This window comes from Lissotriton vulgaris, chromosome 1_1, assembly GCF_964263255.1.
Source record: "Lissotriton vulgaris chromosome 1_1, aLisVul1.2, whole genome shotgun sequence".
Taxonomy (NCBI): Eukaryota; Metazoa; Chordata; class Amphibia; order Caudata; family Salamandridae; genus Lissotriton; species Lissotriton vulgaris.
The window spans coordinates 830,595,067-830,619,891 of record NC_141685.1 but is presented as its reverse complement, the minus strand read 5'-3'; positions in this window follow the sequence as shown (position 1 = coordinate 830,619,891).

The window sequence follows — 24,825 nt, the reverse complement described above, 5'->3', positions numbered from 1 at the left end:
ACGCCCCACCCATGAGTCGTTATTCGAATGCAAGTTCCACAATTGGTTCATACTTTGCCGTTGTGTTGGTAAGTCTGGGAAGGTTAGTTTTTAACCCTACTATGTTAAGGCAGTTTCCAAAATAGTATATTATCTTAGAGGTGTAGAAAACCTTTCTTTGTATGTTTTCAAATACTGTTGGTTCCTTTCATCCACATTGGCAAATTCACGAAAAGAATATATATATAACTGTCCATTGCTTGCTATAAATCATGAGCTTTTATTTGTTCCTCTTCACACACTCACTAAGCCACCACCCAAAAGTGTGTCCTCAGACATAGGCACCAATGTACCCCTACTTCCAGTAAAAATCAACATTCCTAGATGACTAGAATATTGGAGGGCCGGGCCGGTTTCTGCTTAGCTTGCATTTCTCCTAAGCTATTGCTGCATTTTAAGTAAAGCTTATATTTCCTTTGGAGTCCTTCAACAGGGTACTGAGTGTGAAATAATGGCCCTTTGTTTTCTCCTTTGACGAAAAGAGATCTGTGTTTGGGTGGCCCCTCTGTTGATCAATTAGTGATTCGTCATTCTACTGTTCTGCCATTGAGGGTACACCATTTTTCTAGTGCCCAATGCTGTATATCGTGAGCTTTCCTGAAAGGTAGAAGGGAGTGTCTTTAATTCTACTTCACAGTCTACATAGGTATTTTTCTGCTGGACGTCCAGATGTTTACCTTGATAAGCAAGATGTAAAGATTGCTTTTGAGCTCTACATAGTTTTGAGTTCACTATGTGGAATACTGATGTGCATTTCTCAGTTATACACATGATCTCAACTATAAATCGTTGAATGTAGGCTGCCCGTCCTATATGTCTGCTGCAATGGTCAATTGTAGGCATAGGTCGGCGAACAAACTTTCTGCAAAAAAATCTGCTTATTTCTGGAATCCACAGAATGTTCCGACTTCTTACTAACGAAGACTGGATTGGCCAAGTCCCCTACTGTTTGTGACTGTTAAGTCACTAGCCATTCCCGGATTGTACTTATGTGCAGTTTGGCCGTGGCTACTAAATGAATGCTAGAAGCAATTATTTCCATCAATTCCATTTCCTCTCTCACTGTCCATGAATGAGACGTTTTAGATAGTGGAATCAGAAATGACTGTTTGGCTTGATGCCAAATGTGATTCTTTATATTGACTTTTAAGCCTGACTACATAACAGTGGAATTGTCAGCACATCGTTTATTTGACTATTATGTAAATCCCCTTATCAATATGAATAGAGTAGGCATGGGCGGAAAATCCGTTCCGCTCGCGGATTTTGCGGATTTTCGGGAAATCCGCAATCCGCGAGATTTGCGAATTTCCTGCAAAATCCGCAAATCCGCGAGCAGCGGATTTTGCTCGCACTGCTCGCACTGTTCGCGTGAGTTCGCGCCCCGCGAATAAGTGCGAAATTGCAGAAATATGATCTAAGCAAAACTGAAAGTAACTACTTACCAGGTTCAAAAGTTCAGGCACATCATTAGTAGCCATTTCCTGTAGTGCTTCCTGAGGGGCCCCTCCAGAGTTCAGTTGCCAGTTGAAACTATTATGTGACCCTGCTCTGAACCTCAGAATAGTTACACATATGCCACAAAGGTCATGAATTACAGCTAAGGGAGACAAGCAGGAGCCAGGCTGGAAGTTAAAATCCATTAATCAGCCCCTAATTCATTATTGTCAGTTGGGGCAGGGCAGGTGTTGTAACTAATTTTGCAACAATGAAAGCACTTAGCAAGTGCAAAAGATCACTAATCAGGGCGCACTAAGGAAGCAGGTGCCAGCTAAAAAAATATTCTGTGACACATTAATCAGCCCCAAATTAATTCAGGTCACTTGAGGCAGGGAAGGTGTGCTTTGCTTTGCCGAAAATAATGTACACTGGACAACCAGAGGGTGTGGTGATGAAACAGAGGGTGGCATGGGTGGGCCAGAGGGTGGCATGAGTAGTCAGAGAGTGGCAGTGGTGACAGAGAGTGGCAGTGATGAAGAAGAGTGTCCCAAACAGGTTGGACACGTAGAAACAACAAGTTCGCAAAACTTGCGACCCGACAGGTAAGTTCGCAAATTGCGAAATTGTAAAAACCCTCGCGAACTGGCAGAAACACGGGCGAACACAAAAAAAAAAAAATCCGCAAATTCGCGGAAATTCGCGGATTTTGCGGATTGCGAGTTCGCAAATCCGCAAATTCGCGGATTGCCAATCCGCAAAATCCGCTCATGCCTAGAATAGAGCAACTGTGCAGGGAGAGCAGGATCTGGCGCGATGGCCGGTCTAGACCTTTCTTCTGCCTTTAAGTCTGTTTCATCCCAATCTAATGAAATGGCTAATAGTGGTGGCAGATTTTTACTCTGGTTACTGGCCTTTTTTTCAATGACATCCTCTGTTCTCTAACATCCTCACTGTTCTCCTTCCAGCCATCTTCGCTACTGAGTACCCCAGGTTCTTCACTTAGCTTGACTTTATTTAATGGCTCATCGGAGCACTTACTATCTATCCTCATTCAGGTTTCAGTTTTACATCAGTGCTGATGATACCTATATCACTATCCTGCTGGCTAGTGAGGGAGATACCGCGCTAAAGCACTTTAACACCTGTATGGTTTGCATAGCCAATGAGATGAAGGCTATCTCCTTCCAACTAATTTCATATAAAGGAACAACCACCACTGCATTGACATCTGGCTGATCCTTTTCATTGCATGGCCCTCTCCTTGCTAAACTGCTGAGAAAATGTTTTGGTTTTGTTTTTCATGTAGTACTTTTGCTGAAACCACAATTTGACAAGCTGATCTCGTCTTACTTTTTCATCTTAAAATACTGAAGAAAATTATGCAAGTAGTAATGATGTATTGCTGTAAAACCATAATTTGTACTACACTTGCTCCTCTTCTGAATGATGGTAAGGCCCTGTAGATTGGTCTCCTGAAATATTTTGGATATCACAGACCCGGCCACTAGATTAATAATCAGCCTGAAGGGTTGGGAGCCAGTCTCCCATCCATTCACCAAAATACCAGAGATGGTGGAAGTGGCATCACAAGTCATTTGAGACATGAACGAATTACTGCACTGGAAGTGACATCACATGATCTGGGACCTGATGACAATTGATGACACCACAAGAAATGACATTCTGCCTCCTTAGGCTTGCTGTTATTTTGTGGTGTCACTATGTCCCGGCCTCATGCATGTGACATACTCGCTCTTAAATTACATATGAGAGGTGGATCCCTCATTTTGACTAAGCATACCTTGCTGTAAATGAGAGGTAAGAGTGAAGGTTTATTTTATTTCCAAGAAATATAAGGGGGCTTCTTGGCACTGATACGTTCTGGCCCCTCCTACCACCATTTAGGAAGATAAATACCTTGCGGGCTGACAGGCTGTCTCCTCTCACTGTCAGCCAACCAGTGTAGTCAGGGTTCAGCATTAGGTTCCAGGCAAAGGTGATTCCAAGAGAGAGGGTGAGATAAATACACAATCACTAAAGTGTAGCCAGTTTATGCATTGCTTTACACACAACTGATACCATTCCAGAGAGGCAGTCATGGTTGGTGTATTTGGAAGCCAGAGTCATGAGGAAATGCCACTGTCTAGGTAGGCTTTTTAGGGCAGCAAATACATGGAAAAGGTAGTAGCTTGTCCTTTGTTGTTGTGGTTGTCATAGAGTAACCCAGGTTAAACTGATATTGTTTTAGCCTTAGCCATTGTAATTCGTAGGTGTGTTTCCATGGAGACCCAGGATGTTCTGCTGTTAAACCACATTTGTTTGGACCCGCACACCACCAGGATACCCTCCCGGGTGAGTTGTGTGCTATACAAATACACATAACCTAAAATAACAACATTGGGCCTCTGCCAGACTTCAACACCCTCCCCCCATAAGAGCCCCACACAAAGTTAGAGCCCATCCTCAACAAGAAAGCTGAATCTAAGTGGGGTGAGTAGCTGGCCTGTGATGAAAAATGTCACCAAGGTAGGGTGATGCCTGTGCATCCATAGCAGCTCAGTAGGTGTTCAGCACTCGCTTTTGCTAACCCTTATTTCAAGTTCGAAAGCACTTGGTGCCCGATTCACAAAGGTACAGTTAGACCAAAAGTCTAACTTTAGACCAAAAGTCTAACTTTAGACCTGAAGTCTAAGTTTAGACCTAAATTCTAACTTTACACCTGAAGACCAAAAATCTAACTTAGACCAAATGTCTAACTTTACTACTTTTCAGTTGTCACAAATGTAAGTTATTACTAATAACTTTACTACTAGTCATGTTACTAATAGTAACGTTCCTTCTAGTAACTTTTTGAGTGAGCAAGCTGAAGTAAATGAGCATGGACAAGTTAATTTTGATAAGGAACCAGCGATTTCAAATTTGACGGTAAGCACTGTTTTTCTTAATAATTTAGGACATTACAGATGTCAAAAGGTTACAATTTTTAATGAGAGAAATCCCTAACTCAGTACGGTGTTCCCCTTCAACTTCTGTTTCTGTAGACCTGAGTTCTTCAAACAGTGGGGCACGCCCTCCTGGGGCGGAGGGGGCAGGCGACGCCATCTCAGGGGGGGTGCGCACTCCACCCTAAACTCTTAAAATTGTTTCCCAAGTTGCAAGTCATTTTGCTTCCGCAATTTCTTTACCCATTTCAAATGGGGATTTTAGATTGGACAGCTCCGGAACAGCAGCCAATCAACACATAGGAACGTCACCACTGACATACCACCAATGAGGAGGCAGCAGCATAGATGGCAGGAAGTGCCGCGAAAGTTGCGTGCAAATAACTCCTGCATACACCTACTTCTTTCTTCATTCCTGCTGTTTGCTTTGTGCTTGCTGCCTTTGCTGCCTTGATTCTTCTTTGTGTGCTTTGGAGGCTTTCCTGGTTTCACTGCCGCACAGTGAAGGAGTTTGCTGGTCTCTCGACACCTTGGAAGATCAAGTGGAATTAAGTGGAATGGACTTTTGTAATAGAATTCCGCCCTAATATACTGCTGGGCCATTTAGTGCTGCCCAATTTTCGAAGTCCGTGAGGGGAGGGGAGTGGGGGGGTGGTGAGGAGGGGGTTCGGCGGTCACGGAGGGTTGGAGGGGGAATGGATGGGTCATGACATGCCCATGCTTTTTTAATTTCCAGGGAAACTTTGCCTCCCTTCTGGGAAGAGCTAACCGTCCCAGGAATGGGTTAATTGCTAGAGCTGAAATGCCTCAGCTGCAGTGGGAGGCAGGGACTCTCCTCTGCTATGAAACCAAAAGCAAACTGTAGTGTAGTTCCTATATTCCCAATAGGCTCTGTACATAATAAGATACCCTGTAGCTTAGACGCAGGCGTGAGATCCCCTGGGTCTTTACCGAATATATTAGACTTAATTGTGAGTGCCAGCTAGCTCAGAGGTCACTAGAAACTTACTCGAATTCACAAGAAGGGATTCGTTTCTGACAACCGCATAAACATGACAACTTTGTGTTCGAGGCATATGGGCTGCAGATGGTACATTATGAATAGATCGCCATCTGGTGTTGGGCTCGGATGATTGCACTTTGTTTTTCTCTTGGAGAGTCTTTTGTATCTTGGTGACTCCTCCCTTGGTTGGTAGTGCGCATGGGCATCGGCTCCATCCTTAGATTGTTTTTTTCCGCCATCGGGTTCGGATGAGGATCGAGACGCTCCAGATCAACTTCAGAGAAAAGTGATTTATCGGCGCGTATTCCCTTTCCAATTCGACGGTATCGTTATCGAACGCGTTTCATTTCCATTCCGACGCGTTGTAAATTCAAATTCGAAGAAAAACTTAGACCTACGTCGAAGAACAAGAGACCTTTCTCGACGCAGTCAAGCCCGGAGTCCATGGAAAGGACTCCATTCAAGAAATGTCCAACGTGTGGTGCTAAGTTCCCACACAAGGACCTACACGAGGTGTGCAACCTCTGTCTATCGCCGGAACACGAATCCAGGGACTGCGAAGCCTGCGCAGCATTCTCCTCCAAACTAACGATTAGAAATCGTCGAGCTCGAAGACACGAGGTTTCAAGAATGCAGTCGGAGGCGATCCCGGAGCTGTTCGGAGACGAGCAAATGGAAGAAGAAGAGGACCAGTCGGGGTCGGAAGGGGACCAGTCAGAGGTTGAAGAACTCAACGAGCAACAAACCGTGAGTGACGACGTCCCCTTACCGAAAAACCGACCCCGTGCGGTAACGACCCCGCCTTCGAGCCCGGTCAAACCGCAGAAAAAAGTTTCCGACGCCCCGCCCTCGGGCCCGGCAACGAAACCGAAACTGAAACCGAAACACTCGGACTCCCACCATGTCGGATCCGAGAAAAGGGCGACATCAACTTCGACACCGAGGCTACATACAAGGGAAAGCTCGGTATCGAAACATTCCATGCCGAAACATAAACATGGTTCGTCGTCCAAGATTCACTCGATACCAAGGAAGTCGGAATCGAGTAGACACTCGGTGCCGAAAACACCGAACATTGACGATCGAAAACATAAGCACCTTTCGGAACCAGGGCCTTCGGTACCGATTCAGGAGCAACAGACAGATCCCAAACAAAAGATCTTGTTTATTGATCCGCAAACTGGCAAAGTAGTGACGAAGAAGAGAAAGAATGAACAGACAGAAGATAAATCTCTTCCTTCAAAAAAGAGAACACTGGGGACAAATACAACTCCTCCTACTTCTCCTAGACATAAGGTCACACCCTCTTCTCCTATTCCTCACACTATGCCAAATATTCCTACACCTTCCACACCAAGACCATCTACACCTCAGTCTGATGTAGACAGTGATCTAGGGGAGGGAGAACCTCAAGGGAATGACGAAACTATCCCAGATGAGGATGACCCATGGGAAAATTATGACGTAGGGTCAGATGAAGACAATGACCCAGAGTTATATCCCTCAAAGCCTTCACCACCTGATGATAACACAGGGTTTGCGCAGCTCATTAATAGGGCAGCAAAATATCATAAGGTAGATATACATACAGAACCCCAAATAGAGGATTTCCTGTTAGAAACGCTACCTAATGCACAAAGAACATCAGGTACTCTACCTATGTTGAAGGGTCTTCTCACTCACACAGAAGAAATATTCAAAGACCCAGTGAGGGCTAGGGTGTTAAACCCAAGAATTGATAAAAAATATAAGGCGGCTCCAAAGGATCCAATATTTATTAAAGGGCATGTACCCCTAGACTCGCTGGTGGTCTCAAACGCTCGTAAAAGAGCAAACTCATTATCTACAGGAGAGACTCCTCCACCTGATAAAGAGTCAAAATTAATAGATGCATCAGGCAAGAGAGTAGCATCACAGGCGGCAAATAGCTGGCGTATAGCCAATACACAAGCACTACTCGCACGTTATGACAGGGCACATTATGATGAATTAGAAAAACTCATCACACATCTCCCCAAAGAACATCAGAAAAAGGCAGATCAGTTAATACAGGAAGGTAAAATAATAACTAATACTTCCATTAAGTGCGCCCTAGACGCGGCAGACACTGCAGCAAGGTCCATAAACACCAGTGTAATGTTGAGGAGACATGCATGGCTTAGAATCTCAGGATTCAAACAAGAAGTACAAACGGCACTACTGAACAAACCATTTGATCAAAAAACACTGTTTGGCTCAAGCACAGATGAGACCTTAGAGAAAATGAAAAAGGATACAGAAACGGCTAAGTCAATGGGAGCATTGCAACCGCCAACACAAAGAGGTTCCTTTCGTAGATCCACCTATAGAGGGGGCTCAAAGAATACAGGAACAAACCAGCAATCCACCTCTTTCACACCAACATCACCCAGAGGTAATTCAAGAGGAAGTTACATAGGTAACAACAACAAGGGTAGAGGCCGCGGAAATAATAACAACCGCAACGCCTCAACCCCAAAACAGTGACTTCATAGAACTCCCCCCAGACCACATAACACTGGTCGGGGGACGTCTAGCATAGTTCCTACCTGTCTGGGAAAACATCACATCAGACAAGTGGGTGAGACAAATTATCCAACATGGTTATTGCCTGGAACTCACAGCTACCCCACCAAACATCCCCCCCAAACAGCGTCCAATGAGTCAAGATCATTTGACATTATTAAGGGAAGAAGTACTAGCACTTCTACAAAAGCATGCAATAGAGAAGGTCCCAAAAGATCAACAGGGAACAGGAGTATACTCTCTATACTTCCTAATCCCCAAAAAAGACGGGTCCCTAAGACCAATATTAGACCTCTCAATGCTTACATAAATTCGGAGCATTTCCATATGGTCACGCTCCAAAAAGTACTCCCTTTACTGAAGAAAGGGGACTTTCTTTCTACACTGGATCTAAAAGACGCTTACTTTCATATCCCAATTCACAAAGCCCACAGAAAATACCTAAGGTTTGTTTTAGAAGGACAACACTATCAGTTCAAAGTCCTTCCGTTCGGTGTCACAACAGCACCGAGAGTGTTCACAAAATGCCTAGCTGTGGTGGCAGCACACCTAAGAAGACAACAAATACATGTCTTCCCATACTTGGACGACTGGCTAATAAAGGCCAAGTCAAAAGAGGAATGTCTTCACAACACACAGAAGACAATTCAATTGCTGCACCACCTAGGGTTCACGGTGAACTACAAGAAATCACACCTGCAACCAAACCAGATTCAGCAATACCTGGGGGCTACGATAGACACAGAAAAGGCAATAGCATACCCCAACCCAATCAGGATACAGACAATGGTTGGGTTAATACAAAGATTTCAACCACAACACTCACTACCAGCACGAGTGTTTATGCAACTATTAGGCATGATGTCCTCCTGCATACTGCTAATACCACATGCCAGGCTACAAATGCGCCCACTACAAGAGTGCCTAGCGACACAGTGGAATCAGGCTCAAGGTCAGATTACAGATCTGGTGTTGGTAAACGACCGGACGCATCGCTCTCTGAAGTGGTGGAACACGGAAAACATTTCCAAGGGACGGTCGTTCCTAGAGCCGATCCCACAAGTGATAATAACAGCGGACGCATCGCTCTCCGGATGGGGAGCGCATATGGACAGATACACAGTGCAGGGGAAGTGGAGTGTGCAACAAAAGAAACTGCACATCAACTACCTAAAACTATTAGCAGTATTTCTAGCACTAAAAGCTTTCCAAATGCAAATAACAGGCAAAGCAGTCCTGATCAGAACAGACAACATGACTGCAATGTATTATATTCAAAAACAGGGGGGGACACACTCTCTCCAACTGTCCAAACTAGCACAGGACATATGGAGATGGGCCATTCCTCAAAAGATCTACCTGTTAGCAGAACACCTACCAGGAGTCCAAAATCAGATAGCAGACATCCTAAGCAGACAGTCAGAACAAGTACACGAATGGGAGCTGCACGACCAAATACTGCAGCCATTCTTCCAAAAATGGGGGCAACCAGAGATAGATCTGTTTGCCAATCATCAAAACGCAAAATGCAAACACTTCGCATCCAGGTACCCACACCAACGGTCCCAGGGCAATGCACTGTGGATAAATTGGTCCAACAAATTTGCTTACGCGTTCCCGCCTCTACCACTAATTCCGTTACTGGTTCGGAAACTGCAGCAACACTCAATGACAATGATACTAGTGGCACCCACGTGGGCAAGACAGCCGTGGTTCACCACGCTGCTACAACTCTCGCAAGTACCACATCAAAAGCTAAAATTATTACCCATGCATCTTACACAGAACCATGGAGAGATAATGCACCCAGATCCCAAACAACTGAACCTAGCGATCTGGCTCCTGAGGTCATAGAGTTTGGGTATTTAGATTTACCACCAGAATGCATGGAAATCATTAAACAAGCAAGACGTCCTACCACCAGAGCATGCTATGCAGCAAAATGGAAGAGGTTTGCTATACACTGTAACAGTAAGCATATCAACCCTCTGGACGCATCCACTAAACAAATCATTTGCTACTTACTACACTTACAGCAATGTAACTTAGCATATACCTCTATCAGAGTTCATCTCGCAGCCATAGCGGCGTACCTACAAAACAGGCAACATCTTTCACTGTTTAAAGTACCAGCAATTAAAGCTTTCATGGAAGGACTCAAAAGAGTCATTCCACCAAGAAGACCACCTTCCCCAGTCTGGAATCTTAACATAGTGCTTACCAGACTAATGGGGCCACCCTTTGAACCTATGCATAGGTGTGAAATACAATTCCTCACATGGAAAGTGGCCTTCCTCATAGCTATCACGTCACTTAGAAGAGTAAGTGAACTGCAGGCTTTTACGATTCAAGAACCATTGATGCAGCTACACCAAAATAAAGTGGTTCTTAGAACAAACCCAAAATTCTTACCAAAGGTAATTTCAGCATTCCACATCAATCAGTCAGTGGAATTACCGGTTTTCTTTCCAAAACCACAAACAGTAGCAGAAAGAGCCCTACATACATTGGATGTTAGAAGGGCCATATTGTACTATATAGAAAGAACACAAACTTTCAGAAAGACAAAACAGCTATTTGTTGCGTTTTCTCCTACACATAAGGGCAATCCCATCTCCAAGGCGGGCATTGCCAGATCGATTGTAAAATGCATTCAAATATGCTACTTAAAGGCAAAGAGAACATTAACTGTTCCTCCTAGAGCTCACTCTACACGTAAACTAGGAGCATCTATGGCATTTCTGGGAAACATTCCACTAGATGACATATGCAAAGCAGCTACCTGGGTTACACCGCACACCTTCACAAAACACTATTGTGTAGATGTGCACACAACACAACAAGCTAGAGTGGGACAAGCAGTATTAAAAACATTGTTTCAGACAGTTGCAACAGACACGGGCGACCACCGCTAGGGAGAGAACTGCTGTATAGTCTATTCATAATGTACCATCTGCAGCCCATATGCCTCGAACGGAATATGCTACTTACCAGTATGCATCTGTTCTTGGCATAGAGGGCTGCAGAGTGGTACATGCCCTCCCAGCCTCCCCGGAAACCTGTGTCTGTTCCAACATTATCTTAATTAGATACACTTACATGGGCATTCATATCTGTATTCTACTATACTACTCCATCTAACCCTACTATGGCAAAACAATCTAAGGATGGAGCCGATGCCCATGCGCACTACCAACCAAGGGAGGAGTCACCAAGATACAAAAGACTCTCCAAGAGAAAAACAAAGTGCAATCATCCGAGCCCAACACCAGATGGCGATCTATTCATAATGTACCACTCTGCAGCCCTCTATGCCAAGAACAGATGCATACTGGTAAGTAGCATATTCCTTCCTATTATTAAGAAAAGCAATCTCTAGAGTCGCGGAAACAATAGATAGCTACTTCACTCAGTCAATCGTGCATGCTTCGTTTCACCCGAGCGGCTGAGAAATTAGAGAGACTGGCGTTTTCAATAAAAGAGGTTATTTATTGAACAGTCTTCTTTCTCAAGCATTGAAAATGAACTGCTATAATAGTAAAGCTTACTATGAAGTACAATGCATATAATACGAACAGTATTATAAAATAGTACTGTAAGAGCACGATATGGGTGTTAAGCCATAAAGTGCATAAAAGGTATAAAATGCATACAGTAATAAAGGATGACTAAAAGTACTCAACTGGTGCTTCTGAAATGCGCCTACCCCGGTGTACCTAACCTAAGTCTGGTATGACGGAGGGAGTATAAGAGGAGGAGTTTAAGTCTAGGGTTTTTGTATGCCAGGAATCTAATTCCAAGAATTCTCTAAGAGAGCTAATCAGCTCCGTACCTTTGGTTTCAGAATGAAGGACGTCTTGTATCGCGTTCTCGGGACTCGATTTCCCAGATACCCGCAAGGGTAAACCGGAAACACTGGAACTGGATTTCTCGGCAAGGAGAAATGGCAGAGTCTCGCAGTGTGTCTACTGGAGGGTCGGCTTTCCTTGGTACTTGCTGCTGCAGGGCGTCGGGCAAGTAGATAGTCAATCTGCTCCAAACCACTGTGTGTCTGATTGGGCAAATCATATTTATACTTTGAAGGTGCAGAGGTTGACGCATGTTTGGACTTAATAACGTCACTCAAAGGCTCAATTCTTGGAAAATGCCGAGAGTTCTAGGACAACTTAATATTCAAGCAGGGGGAAGTCCCGGGCTGCTGAAGGCGGGTTTTTCCAAGAAAACGTTATTATTCTTGGAGCTTAGTGAAAGTATCGTATTTGAGCTTCATGGTTTGGGCCAAATATGGTAATGATTTGTATGTCTTTATAAGGATATGATAAAATAGACCTATAGAAGGGCATGAATCTGGATTTTTATATCAGGGTCCTAGATTCATTTACAACACCCACTCCACAATTTTAAGTTCAATAAGCTAACCATGTAGGCATTGAACATATCTAAAGCTAGTGTTTACAATCCCACCCCAAAATACATAAGTGCATCTGAACTGGGCATTCTGAAAAGTATGTTTAGCATTTCTACAGTATGCAGTGTACTTCAGTGAAAAATATCTAAGCATAAAGTCATCAAACAATTATGCCAGCTAGAATATTCAAGTCATTTACTTTTCTAAAATGGCTCTTAAATACAGAATAAAAGTTGAGACCATTTTATTAACATGTCATATCAATACTTCTATTAATAGGCGACCGGGCCAAATAGTATTTCTCAGTCCATGTTCAAAAATTAATTTCTTGTTCTCTAGGAATAGTTTTACCTTGAGCAGGGGGGCGTGGCTTGGAGCTCGGCCAGCCATCGATGGAAAATCCTTTAAAATCCTTTCCCTAACCCTGCCAACTGGCGACATCACCCCGAAAAATCACTGCATTAACTGCTGGGGACACTAGACACCGCCCGCGGCGTGCTGCATTGAAGCCCGAGAGCAGCGGCCGCGATATTGCATGTCCGCCCGCAGCTCCAGATTAATGGTGGCGTGAGGATGAAGGAGACGACTCTCCAGTGATGTGAGGCGTTGCGATCGGCGGATCGCGTGAGGGGGAGATGGTCGACGTTCTGCGTGGTGCCTTGCGCAACTACACTGCAGGTACCGAAGGGAGCGGGGGCGGCGGCTGTGAGACTGCGGTACAGACCGGGGACGGCAGGCAGAAGACCCGGACTGCTGTTTACACGAGCCCCCGGCGCTGAGGGTGCGCGCGGGCCACGCTGCTGTGGAGCGCCGAGCTGAAGATTTAGCGGCTTGAGACACTGACCTAGCTCTCTCCCCTGCCTTCCTTCTTATTGGATAGCGCTGTGCTGCAGGGGGGACACCTGCCTTCTATGCTGGCGTCCTGTGGAGGACTAATGTGGGAGCCGTCCCCCCCAGGCCACATTTCCAATTGAGCGCCTGTTGGACCCAGCCCTTTAGGCAGGTTCACCCCAAGACTTTTTGCTTTTTCCTAGCCTGTTTCTGGAACCTGGTGTTGGTGATTTTAGGCCTCTGCGCACTTTTTCACTGTGGTACAGTGTAAAGTGCTTGAGCTCTCTGTGTATGTGTGGTGAGTGACCTGCCCTCCCATAGGAATGAATGGGGAATATGTATGCCCATGGTATGTGGGGAGTGCAGGGGCGAGTTTGATATGAGAGAACTCGTGAGATTGAATGCTGCTTAATGGTATATGCGGCATGATTGTGTCTAGTCTAGAAGTGCCACTTTTAGAAGTTAGTATATTTGTGTAATTTGTGTCTGGCGTGTGATTGGCTGGTGAGCCTGGTCCAGGAGTGCCTGGGCCTGCTTGTGGATTGACTGTCTGGTTTGAGGGTGACAGGGGCTGGAGAGCCCAGGAGGTTGTCTGAGTCAGCCCATGGATGAAAGGCAGCATCTGCTGCCAGGGAAGTGGGAGGAGATGGCACCTGATAGTGAAGGGCTGTGCCTGCCTCATCACAATGCTGGCTCCACCCCCCCACTGGGCGACTGCCACCCCTGTCCCTGATACTGAAGGGACTTCCCTATAACCAGTTCTAGCTGGTTCTCACACTGCCTGCACAAAGACTTCAAAGACTTTTCCCTGTATAAGAAGGGGCTGTGTCCCCTTCCAATTTGTTCTTGTTTCTAACTTGAATCTGCCAGGGGCGTGCTGCTGCTTGGGCTCAGGGGAATCCCTGGACCCTGCCCAGCCCCTGGACACCTGATGGACTTTTCCTGCTGGGGCCTATGCTGCTCCCTCTCTTACTCCTGGACTGCTGAGGTCCTGGACTGCTGAAGGACTTTTTATTTGCTTTATTGTTGCCTTTAGCACTGGGAGCGCTTTATCCCTGCACTAAGCGCCTGGGAGCGCTTTCATTTCCACTGGGACCTTGTTGGTCCTCTAGTGCTTGGTAGCGCTTTTATTTTTGTTTATTTAATTAATTTACGGGTGCCACTCCATTTTTATTTAATTATTTGGAGCCGGAGCCCACCCGGCATTTGATTCCCATTCACCGCCGCTGCCTGGGGCTTGAAATCGCCGAGAACCGAAGGAGCGGAGCCCTGATTGTTCAGAGCGACGAGCCCCCCTCAGCCAATGCCGCGCTGTGATGGGCGGGCCGCGGGAGGCTCGCCCTGAAGACCGCGCTGTGGTTGGTGCAGTGCGCACCGACTAGCCGCGCTGGGATTGGCCAGCGCCCGGAGAGAGGAAGAAGATGGCGGCCGTTGCGGGGCTCCCGTGACCGAGAGGGAGCCCCGAGAGAAGGAGCGTGGCCGGCTGCTGGGGCTCCCATGTGCTGAGGGAGCCCCGAGTGAGGAGAGCCGCCGCTCGCCAGTAAACCGGTGAGTGGGGCAGAGAAAAGGGAGGGGCGCCGGGACACATTGTCGGTGTCCGCCCCCCCCCCCCCCCCCGGTAGCGCGAGCTCGCGCTCATGATCAGTGGGAAGCCACGAGGGCTTCAAGGGCGGCCCCGGTTGGCAGTGGGTCGCCCCAACGTGTGTAGAGCCCTGAGAGGCTCCGGTCCGTATTTTCAGTGAGACCGAGCCCACGAGGCTCAGAGGGGGCATATCTGATTTACGAGCCCAGCGAGGCTCCGAGGGCCATTTTTTGTGTTTAGAGCCACGGAGGCTCTAGGGGGCATACATGATTTACGAGCCCAGCGAGGCTCGAGGGCCATATTAGATAGAGGGGGCGTCGGGGCACATTGCCGGTGCCCGCCCCCTCCTGCCTGCGAGGAATGTGTTTTTAGAGCCTGTGTGGCTCCCACAGTGGGTGCAGTTTGCCTCCAAGGGTCAGTGAGGACCCTGTCGCAGTTTCTTTGATGATTCCCAGCTGCCCAGCAATTAGTGGGCAGCTGCACCGTTTAGGTCTTGGGATTGCCCAGGTGCCCAGCAAGTAGTGGGCTCCTGCTACGTTTAGGCTTGTGCTTGGACTGGCGCTGCTTGGCAGCGCGCCCTGACATTTGGACACAGGGCGTCTGAGCCCCAACAAGGCCAGTTGGCCTAGGGTCTGCCACAGAGGGTGGCTTATGTAAGTTTTGCGCAATGTGGTTACCTGCTATGTTTAGGATGGTAATTGCCTACTGTGTGTTTTTGCGCTATGGTATTGTTCTGGCACCTCTGAATATTTTTAGGCATCATGTGTCTTCCTTTTCCCTGCGCTGCACCTCTGAATGTTTTAGGCGTCATGTGTCTCCTAGTGCTGCACCTCTGAATGTGTTTGTGAAGCATCATGTGCCTTGTTCTTAACACCTCTGAATGTTTATAGGCATCATGTGTTTCCCTTTACTACACCGCTGAATGTGTTTTCATGCATCATGTGTATTGTGTTTAGGACACTGCGTAATTGGCCTGACACAGCAATCATTTGGGGAGGGGAGACCTCAACACACACCTAGATCCCACTAAAGATAAATCGAATCCACAGGGGGCCAGGATGGTCAGGATTGCTGACTGTGTCAGGAACAGAATGCTGGAATTTGGGTTGGTGGGCACCTGGAGGTATAGACATGTGGAGGCACTGGCGGGCTCACATATCACGGTGGCGACAAACAGCTGGTCGAGATTAGACTACTGGCTGTTGAGTGACAGTGTAAATGAATGGGTCACAGATGTTCGCAATCTCCCTAGAACATTATCGGACCACAATCCAGTGCTACTCACACTAACCATTCCCCTCAACCCCGGAAGCCTTTTACGTGGCGGTTCAGAGCGGAGGCACTCTTAGACCCGACATATGCTGAGACACTTAGAACCGGGATAATGCACTATTTCGAGACGAATGCGGGGTCGGTGGACAGTCGAGAGATTCTCTGGGAGGCATTTAAGGTCACAATAAGGGGCACCTGCATCAACACTTCGGCGGGAATTCTACGAGATATACGCGGTCGACTGCATTTACTGGAAATGAAGCTACATGACCTAGAAGCACAATATGATCGTGCACCCTCGAAAGGTGTACTGGCAAACATACGCGAATACATTGATGAATATAATGACCTAGCGGAGCCGGAGGTGAAATATTTATCTAAGTCAAGTCAAGTCAAAGAATTTATATAGCGCACTACATACCCAGAGGGTCTCAAGGCGCTTAGGGAGGGGAAGAGGATTACTTGTCAAATATCCACGTTTTAAGTTGCTTTCTGAATGCTAGGTGGTTCTGGGTAAGGCGAAGGTAGGTGGGGAGTGAGTTCCATGTTTTAGCAGCCAGGTATGAGAAGGATCTGCCTCCCATGGTTGTCTTGTTGATGCGAGGTACAGTGGCGAGGGCTTGGCTGGAAGAACGTAGTTGGCGGGAGGGGGTGTAGAAGGACAGTCGTGAGTTGAGGCATTCTGGTCCGATGTCGTAGAGTGATTTGTGTGCGTGGGTTAGCAGTCGGAACGTGATCCTCTTGTTGACGGGTAGCCAGTGGAGGTCTTTCAGGTGACCAGAGATGTGTTCGTTACGCGGGATGTCTAATATGATTCTGGCTGAGGCGTTTTGGATTCGTTGGAGTTTCTTCTGGAGTTTAGCGGTAGTACCTGCGTAGAGGGTGTTTCCGTAGTCCAGTCGGCTCGTGACCAGAGCATGGGTGACTGTTTTTCTGGTTTCGGTGGGGATCCAGCGAAATGTTTTTTTGAGCATGCGAAGAATGTTGAAGCAGGATGAGGATACGGCGCTGACTTGTCTGTTCATTGAAAGTGAAGAATCCAGGATAACGCCTAAGTTCCGTGCGTGGTCTGTCGGGATGGGTGCTTTTCCAAGGGCTTCCGGCCACCAAGAGTTGTCCCATGCAGAGGGGGATGTACCTAAGATGAGGACTTCTGTTTTATCTGAGTTCAGTTTCAGACGGCTGTGTTTCATCCATTCGGCAACTTCTTTCATTCCTTCGTGTAGGTTAGTTTTGGCGGTGCTGGGGTCATTGGTGAGAGAAAGGATCAGTTGAGTGTCATCCGCGTAAGAGATGATGTTGAGGTTGTGTTGGCGTGCGATGGCCGCGAGGGGGCTCATGTATACGTTGAAGAGGGTGGGACTGAGTGAGGATCCTTGTGGTACGCCACAGATGACTTCAGTGGCCTCGGACTTGAATGGTGGAAGGCGGACTCTCTGGGTTCTTCCGGTGAGGAACGAGGTGATCCATTCAAGTGCTTTTCCTTGTATTCCGATGTTTCTGAGGCGTTGTAAGAGGGTGCTGTGGCAGACTGTGTCGAAGGCTGCAGAGAGGTCGAGGAGGATGAGGGCGACTGTGTCTCCATTGTCCAGTAGAGTTCGAATGTCGTCTGTTGCTGCGATGAGGGCGGTTTCAGTGCTGTGTTTTGCTCGGAAGCCAGATTGTGAGGAGTCGAGGGATTTGTTGGCTTCGAGGAAAGCGGCGAGCTTGTTGTTGACAGCTTTCTCGATGACTTTGGCCGGGAAAGGAAGGAGTGATATTGGGCGGTAATTTTTGAGTTCGGTGGGGTCCGCTGTGGGTTTTTTCAGAAGGGCGGTGAGTTCAGCGTGTTTCCAGCTTTCCGGGAAGGTGGCGGAGTTGAAGGAGCAGTTGATGACGTCTCGGAGGTGCGGTGCTATGACGGAGTCTGCTTTGTTGAAGATGTGGTGAGGACATGGGTCTGTGGGGGATCCTGAGTGGATGGAGTTCATCAGGCGGATGGTGTCCTCAGTGGAGATTGGGTTCCAGTCGTTAAGGGTGTTCAAGGGGGGAGAATGTTCATCATATGGTTGGGTGGGTTGGTCTCCGGGTTGGTTGTCGAAGCTGTTGTGGATGTCTGCAATTTTGTTGTGGAAGAATGAGGCTAGGGAATCGCAGAGGGCTTGGGAGGGGGTGATGTCGTTGGAGTTGGCCGAGGGATTGGTAAATTCCTTGACGATGTTGAAAAGTTCCTTGCTGTTGTGGGCGTTGTTGTCTAGTCGATCCTTGAATGCTGTTTTCTTGGCCTTTCGGATTAGTTGGTGGTGTGAGCGGGTGGCGTTTTTGAAGGCGTCCTTGGTGCTAGTGGTTGGGTCTTTTTTCCAGGTCTTTTCAAGGGAGCGGCAGAGTTTCTTGGACTTCTTAAGATCATCATTGAACCATGAGGCCTTCTTGCTGCCACATGTAGCCAGGCGCTACGGGGAGGGTGGACGCCCGGGTAGGTGCTTAGCGCTTAGACTGCAGAGCAGGGCATCTCCCTCATCATAAAGACACTTTCAAAGGAAACGTGTCTTCCGCAAGAGTTTGGGAATCCCAGGGTCGCGAAGCGGACAGCGTCCGTTCGCTGGCTACTTGAGGGCAAGAGACAAAATGGATGCCGCATCTAAGATGGAACCCGTGGGCTCGGATGAAGAAACCCACGAAACAAACGAACGGTTTAGGCTAGCACAGCGAAAACACGTACACCCACTAAACTCGTCATTTGCGGTTCATAGATACCAGACTCGACCATATTCGTGCGAGTCGAAAACACCACTTACGATCGTCACGAAACCTCAGACGCTCCTTTTGCCCTCATGTAGGCAAGCACTAGTCGGAATCGTATTCGATATTCATCAGACCATCTAGATGTTGCTGTAACATAATTCTATCCATCAGAGTTCCTTTGGTAACAGGCGGCTGTCTTATACACGTCGTAGCACAGAGGCCACATAAGGCAGGACCACACTGCACACAAAGACAACACGTGAACAGGAATGCTACAACAGCCCCGATGATCATCAGAATTTTCCAACCCCAAGTCGACATTAGGCCCCAAAACCACCCAAGTAGCGTCCAATCCCCTACGTCCACGTGTATGGACTCAGAGATCTTATGCAACTTTGAGATGGCTTGATAGACAGTCGGAGCGTTGTCTGGAATGAAAATACAGCAGCTCGAATGGATCACCTTACATACTCCACCTCGATCTGCTAAGACAACGTCTAAAACCATACGGTTTTGTAACGTCATAAGCCTATCCGCCTGAAGCTCTGCTGTGATATTACCAAGGGCACTGGCAGTGATATTAGCTGTCGATTCCACCACTCGGGTCAACTGTCTCAGGTTCCTACTATTGACCATAGGTCCCCAAAACGGAAAGAAACCCTTGAAAAAGTCTCCTGCCTCTTGACCGGCAGTGTCCTCTTCGCTAATCACGCCCCTCACAATTCGGGTCTTGTGGTAATCGGAGGCGACTGTAAAAGTCGGCGGCAACAAGTTTGCAATATAACATGTGCCCGCAAAATCAAGGCGCAACCATGTATATGCACGATCATAACAGACAAAGTACGTACCTTTGGCAGTCAGAAACACAGGGGAAGAGAGCATTGGTAAGACATACGTCTCGGAGCAAGCACTCTCTCCAAGATGAGCTCTCGGGCTTCGGCCACGACCTTTTAGACAGAAATTACCAAGGTGGGGTACGATCCATATTGGAGACGAGCTTTTAAGCTGTCTTTCACCCACGAGCGCACTATACTCAGCCTCACTCAGATCCCTATAGGCTCGCACCTCTTCCTCTTGGATGAGCGATGGCTCATAGATATCCCTATCTAAATCAGCAATCGCTATGGCCAAAGGCTTGTGGTACGGACCGGGACCAAAGTGCGGAGGACGTGGCTCTCGATTGGGGTAGGAATCTAGTGCACTTCGAAACATTGTTTGGAATGCTCGAGCTGAACCCTGGGAACTATAAGGAAGGACCAAGTACGGAATTCCCTTATCGGTGGTATGTGGCATTAACCCACACACCCAACAATTGGTAGTGTTAACCACCAACTGATGCTGATGAAGGAGCTGAACAAAGGAATTATTCATAAATTCTGCACGTCTGACCTGCTCGTGTTGGGGTAGGATGTGGAAGGAATGAGGAGAAACAGTGGATGTAGGTTTAGGTTCAGAAGAAGGGGTAGGTGAGGCAGAAGGCAAGAACATCTGTATCAGGTAATACACCCCACCCACCAATAGCGAAGAAACAGTTAAGAACAGAAGGAACACCTGAAACATGAAGCATTTTGTACGAGTAATTTGCTGCAACTTGAATCTTTGGGCCTGAGCTTTTTCCAAATCCACCAGCTTAGAGAATGGCATCCTCTAAAACCGTCCGCAACGTTTTTGACGCACTTCGTTCTGTGTAGCAGTAGTCAATCCCCAGGAGTTCCCAGGAACCAACGGCCTTCGACCTAGTGTCAAGACCTACTAACCAGAAGGAAGTACCCGCGTGGCCCTACGGTCCACCCGGATGTAAGGTATTTTTTTATTTACAAATATATACAAAATCTCCTAGCTGTGGAAGCAAAACACATATATGGAATCAAACTCACAATATTACAAAAACCACAATTATACGAGTGTGCTCAGACTGAATGGTGTCAATGGGGTAACGTGAATGTCAAGGGGGAAAGCAAAGCTTTTATTAGTCTTTGGTATTGGACCGCAGAAAATAGCGGCTTCTCCCAGGACGCGTCTGTTCGTCAAACAACTGATCCGATGGTGGGACAGAGTTCTGCTGATCAGTCAATTGTTCAGATCTTGAGTTTTTCGAAGACAAATGTTCAACAATGTCGTTCTGCTGCACTGAGGGCTCTCCAACAGGCTGAGCGTCGCTAAAAGGGACGAAGGTCTGCACGGTTTCTGTTTCGGACGAGGCAATGCCCTTCCTCACCCACGAGTCTGCCGGTAAAGGTATAGGTACCTTTTTAGTATGGGTGGCGTGCACCCAGTTTTTCTGTCCTTCCAAACGAACAGCAGTCCTCGTGGCAAGAAGCACTTGATAGGGTCCAGTGAAGCGGGGCTCAAGGTTGCGCTTCCGTCCGAAGTTTCGCGTTACCACCCAGTCTCCAGGCTGGAGCTGGTGGCCTGGACCCTCCGTCTGCGTCGGCAGTGCTTCAAAGACCTGTTGGTAAATTAACCTCAGTTTAGCAGTCAGATCATGCAGATAATCGATCAACATTGGGTACTCAAGATCAGAATACACACTCGGTCTAGGGACCCCCCAAACATTTGCAGGGCGGCCGAACACAATCTCGTAGGGACTAAGCCCTACTCGGGAGTGTACAGTCGCCCTAGTGGACAGAAGGGCTAGAGGCAAAGCGTCAGGCCACAAGAGACCAGTCGTAGCTTGAATCTTCGCCAACTTCAATTTAAGGGTGCCATTATACCCTTCAACCAAACCTGCTGACTGGGGATGATTGGCGCTGTGGAATTTCTGTGTGATTCCAAGGCCCTTACACACACTCTTCATCACACTCCCCACAAACTCACTTCCGTTATCAGACCATACAATTCGTGGCATTCCATACCGAGGAAAGTATTCCTTCAGTAGGATTTTCGCAGTGGACAGAGCAGTGTTATCTTTGAGAGGGTAGGCTTCGATCCATCGGGAGAACGCGCAAACCACAACTAAAACATATTTCAGGTTATTGCATCGCTCCATATGGATGAAGTCTAGCTGAATCACTTCAAAGGGACATGAAGGGGGAGCAAAATGGCCAGGAGGTGTAGGGGTTCCCTTTCCAGGATTGTACATCATACATATCATACAATTCTTAACCAATCTCTCAGCACACTTTGTAATACCATCATTCTTCCATACAGGGGACAACAACTTACAGATACCTTTCGCACTAATATGTGCCAAGCCGTGTACCATCGTCACAACAGCTAGTACATACGCATCCGGCAACATCCACCTCTTATTCTCCGACAAATCAATCCAACAGCCATTCGCATCCAACTTTCCCGTACTCTCTTTCCACTTCATCTTTTCTGACTCAGTGGCCTCGTTCTGAATCGCTTTCACACTCTCGATAGTGTCCTCACACATACCAGTCTCTGTAGGCCACCTAACCGAACTCGTCACATACATTCTAGTACTGAGATTCCGGGCAGTCTCCTTAGCAATTTCATCCGCAAACGCATTGCCACGACCAACATCATCCGTCACCTTACGGTGTGCACTACATTTAATAATCGCCACCTGCTTGGGCAATGTAAGTGCATCCAAAAGATCATTCACGAGCTGCCCGTGCTGAATCTTCGTACCATGCGATGTCATAAAACCTCTCTCTCTCCACAAACGTCCAAAGCTATGGGCCACGCCAAATGCGTATTGGCTGTCAGTAAACACATTCACCCGTTTCCATTTCGACAACACACACGCTCTAGTCAAAGCAATCAGTTCTGCCGCCTGAGCAGAATTCTGATTCAATCTTGCAGTTTCCACAACAGTATTCAATGTCACCACAGCATACGCAGTCGCTACATCGCCATTCGGCAACTTAAAACACGACCCATCCACATACAAGGTCCCATCGGGATCTTCCAATGGAGTATTTTTCAGGTCCACACGACCTTTTGTTTCCTCCTCCGTTCGTAAGTAGCAGTCATGAGGTGCTACTTCGTCTGATTCCATACTGATTGGCAACAAAGTCGCCGGGTTCAGGACGTTGCAACGTTTTATTTGAATGTGACTTGCCAAAAGCGTCAACTCATAACCAGACAACCTTGCACTCGTCAAGTGCTGAGTTTTCGTACGATTCAAGAGAGTGTCAACTGCATGCGGAACCATCACCGTAAGCATATTATCCATGACCAATCCTGCAGATTGTCGGATGGACACCGCAGCTGCCGCTGTTGCTCTCAAACAACTCGGCAATGCTCTAGCTACTGGGTCCAAGGTCGAGGAAAAATATGCACATGGACGTTGCTTACCGCCGAATTGTTGCGTCAAAACACTCAACGCACAACCTTCCCTCTCATGAACGTATAGTGTAAACGGCTTACTGTAGTCAGGAGTCCCTAACACAGGAGCCGAACACAACGCATCACGCAGTTCAGAAAAACTTTTCTGACATTCTTCCATCCATGGTAAAGGAGTTGGAACATCCTTGCACGTAAGAGCCATCAATGGTTTCGCAAGCAATGAAAAATTTGGAATCCATTGCCTGCAGTATGACGTGATACCTAAAAAGGCACGCACATCTCTCTGAGTTGTTGGCACAGTCATTCGAGCAATCGCTGCAATTCTCTCTGGGGTCAACCTTCTTCCCTCCTTTGACAATAAGTGACCTAGATAGGTTACTTCTTGACAACAATATTGCAGTTTAGAAGGTGACACCTTGTGATGTAAGTCACAGAGATGCTGCAACAACGACACCGTGGCAAGTTTGCAAATGTCCTGAGTATCTGCAGCCACCAATAAGTCGTCGACATATTGGATCAAGGCCGCACCGGCCGGCAACACAAACGCATCAAGTTGGCCCTTCAAGGCTTGGCTGTATATCGATGGACTCTCACAGTAGCCCTGAGGAGCGCGTTTAAACCTGAAGCTGCGGCCACCAAGAGAGAAACCGAAAAGGTCTCTACTTTCCTCAGCAATCGGAATGCTGAAGAAAGCATTCTTCCGATCGATCACTGAGAACCAAGATGCAGAGGCTGGAATCAGAGTCAGTAGAGCCGTAATGTCAGGCACCACAGGGAACTGAGGAATCACAATTTTATTCACCTCCCGTAAATCGATAACAAAACGATAAACAGGGGGTTTTGATGGATCAGTGCGCTTCAAAATGGGCAGTACAGGGCTATTGCACACGTTTCCCCGAGTCTCCTCGATAACATCTTTCTCAATCAAATCGTAGATGATTGCTAACAACGCTCGTTCACCATCAAGGGAGATACGATACTGGGGAATACGTGGCAATCGCACATTAGATTTCAAGTGAACAACATAAGGGGAGATGTCAAGCAGGCCCACGTCATTGGGACCTGTTGCCCACAAAGATGCAGGAAGAGAACTTAATTCCGGTGGAAGCTTATCGATAGATAAGTACATAGGAGAGACAACTCTCTCACCCAACGTAAGCTTTACTCCCGCAGGAGAACAATACAAAGTCGCATACAGACGTTTTAGCAAATCCAGGCCCAAAAGATTTTCACCACAACCAGTAGTCAAAATCAACGGAGCTTTTAGTTCACGAGGCCCAATTGTAAGAGGCAAAGGGCACGAAACCGGATTGCTAACAGGGTCGCCAGAGATTCCAACGGAAACATTTGTTAAGCCAGACAAAGTTGCGCCAGGGAGTTTCGAATGTATGATGGAACTTTTCGCTGCACCAGTGTCCAACAGAAAAGGCTCAACGACGCCCGAGGTGGCAACTGCGACGTAAGGCCCTCTCTGATCAACCGGAACTGATACTACTCCCTCTCCTTGTCTATGGCTGTCCTAGTAATTACCGTCGTCAGCATCCTGATCGACGTAATAATCGTCCACATTGTACTGAGCAGATCGCCCTTGCGACGATCCGTGCTGATCGAACCAATTATTAGAGTCAGAAGTATTGTTGGAACGATCGTTTTGAGCACCGCGACCTCTACCACGTGATGTCTGTTGAGGACCACCACGACCTCCTCTAGATGAATTACCACTATTGCGATCACGCAAAACTGGACAATCGAATTTCAAATGACCCTCTCCTCTACAATAGGC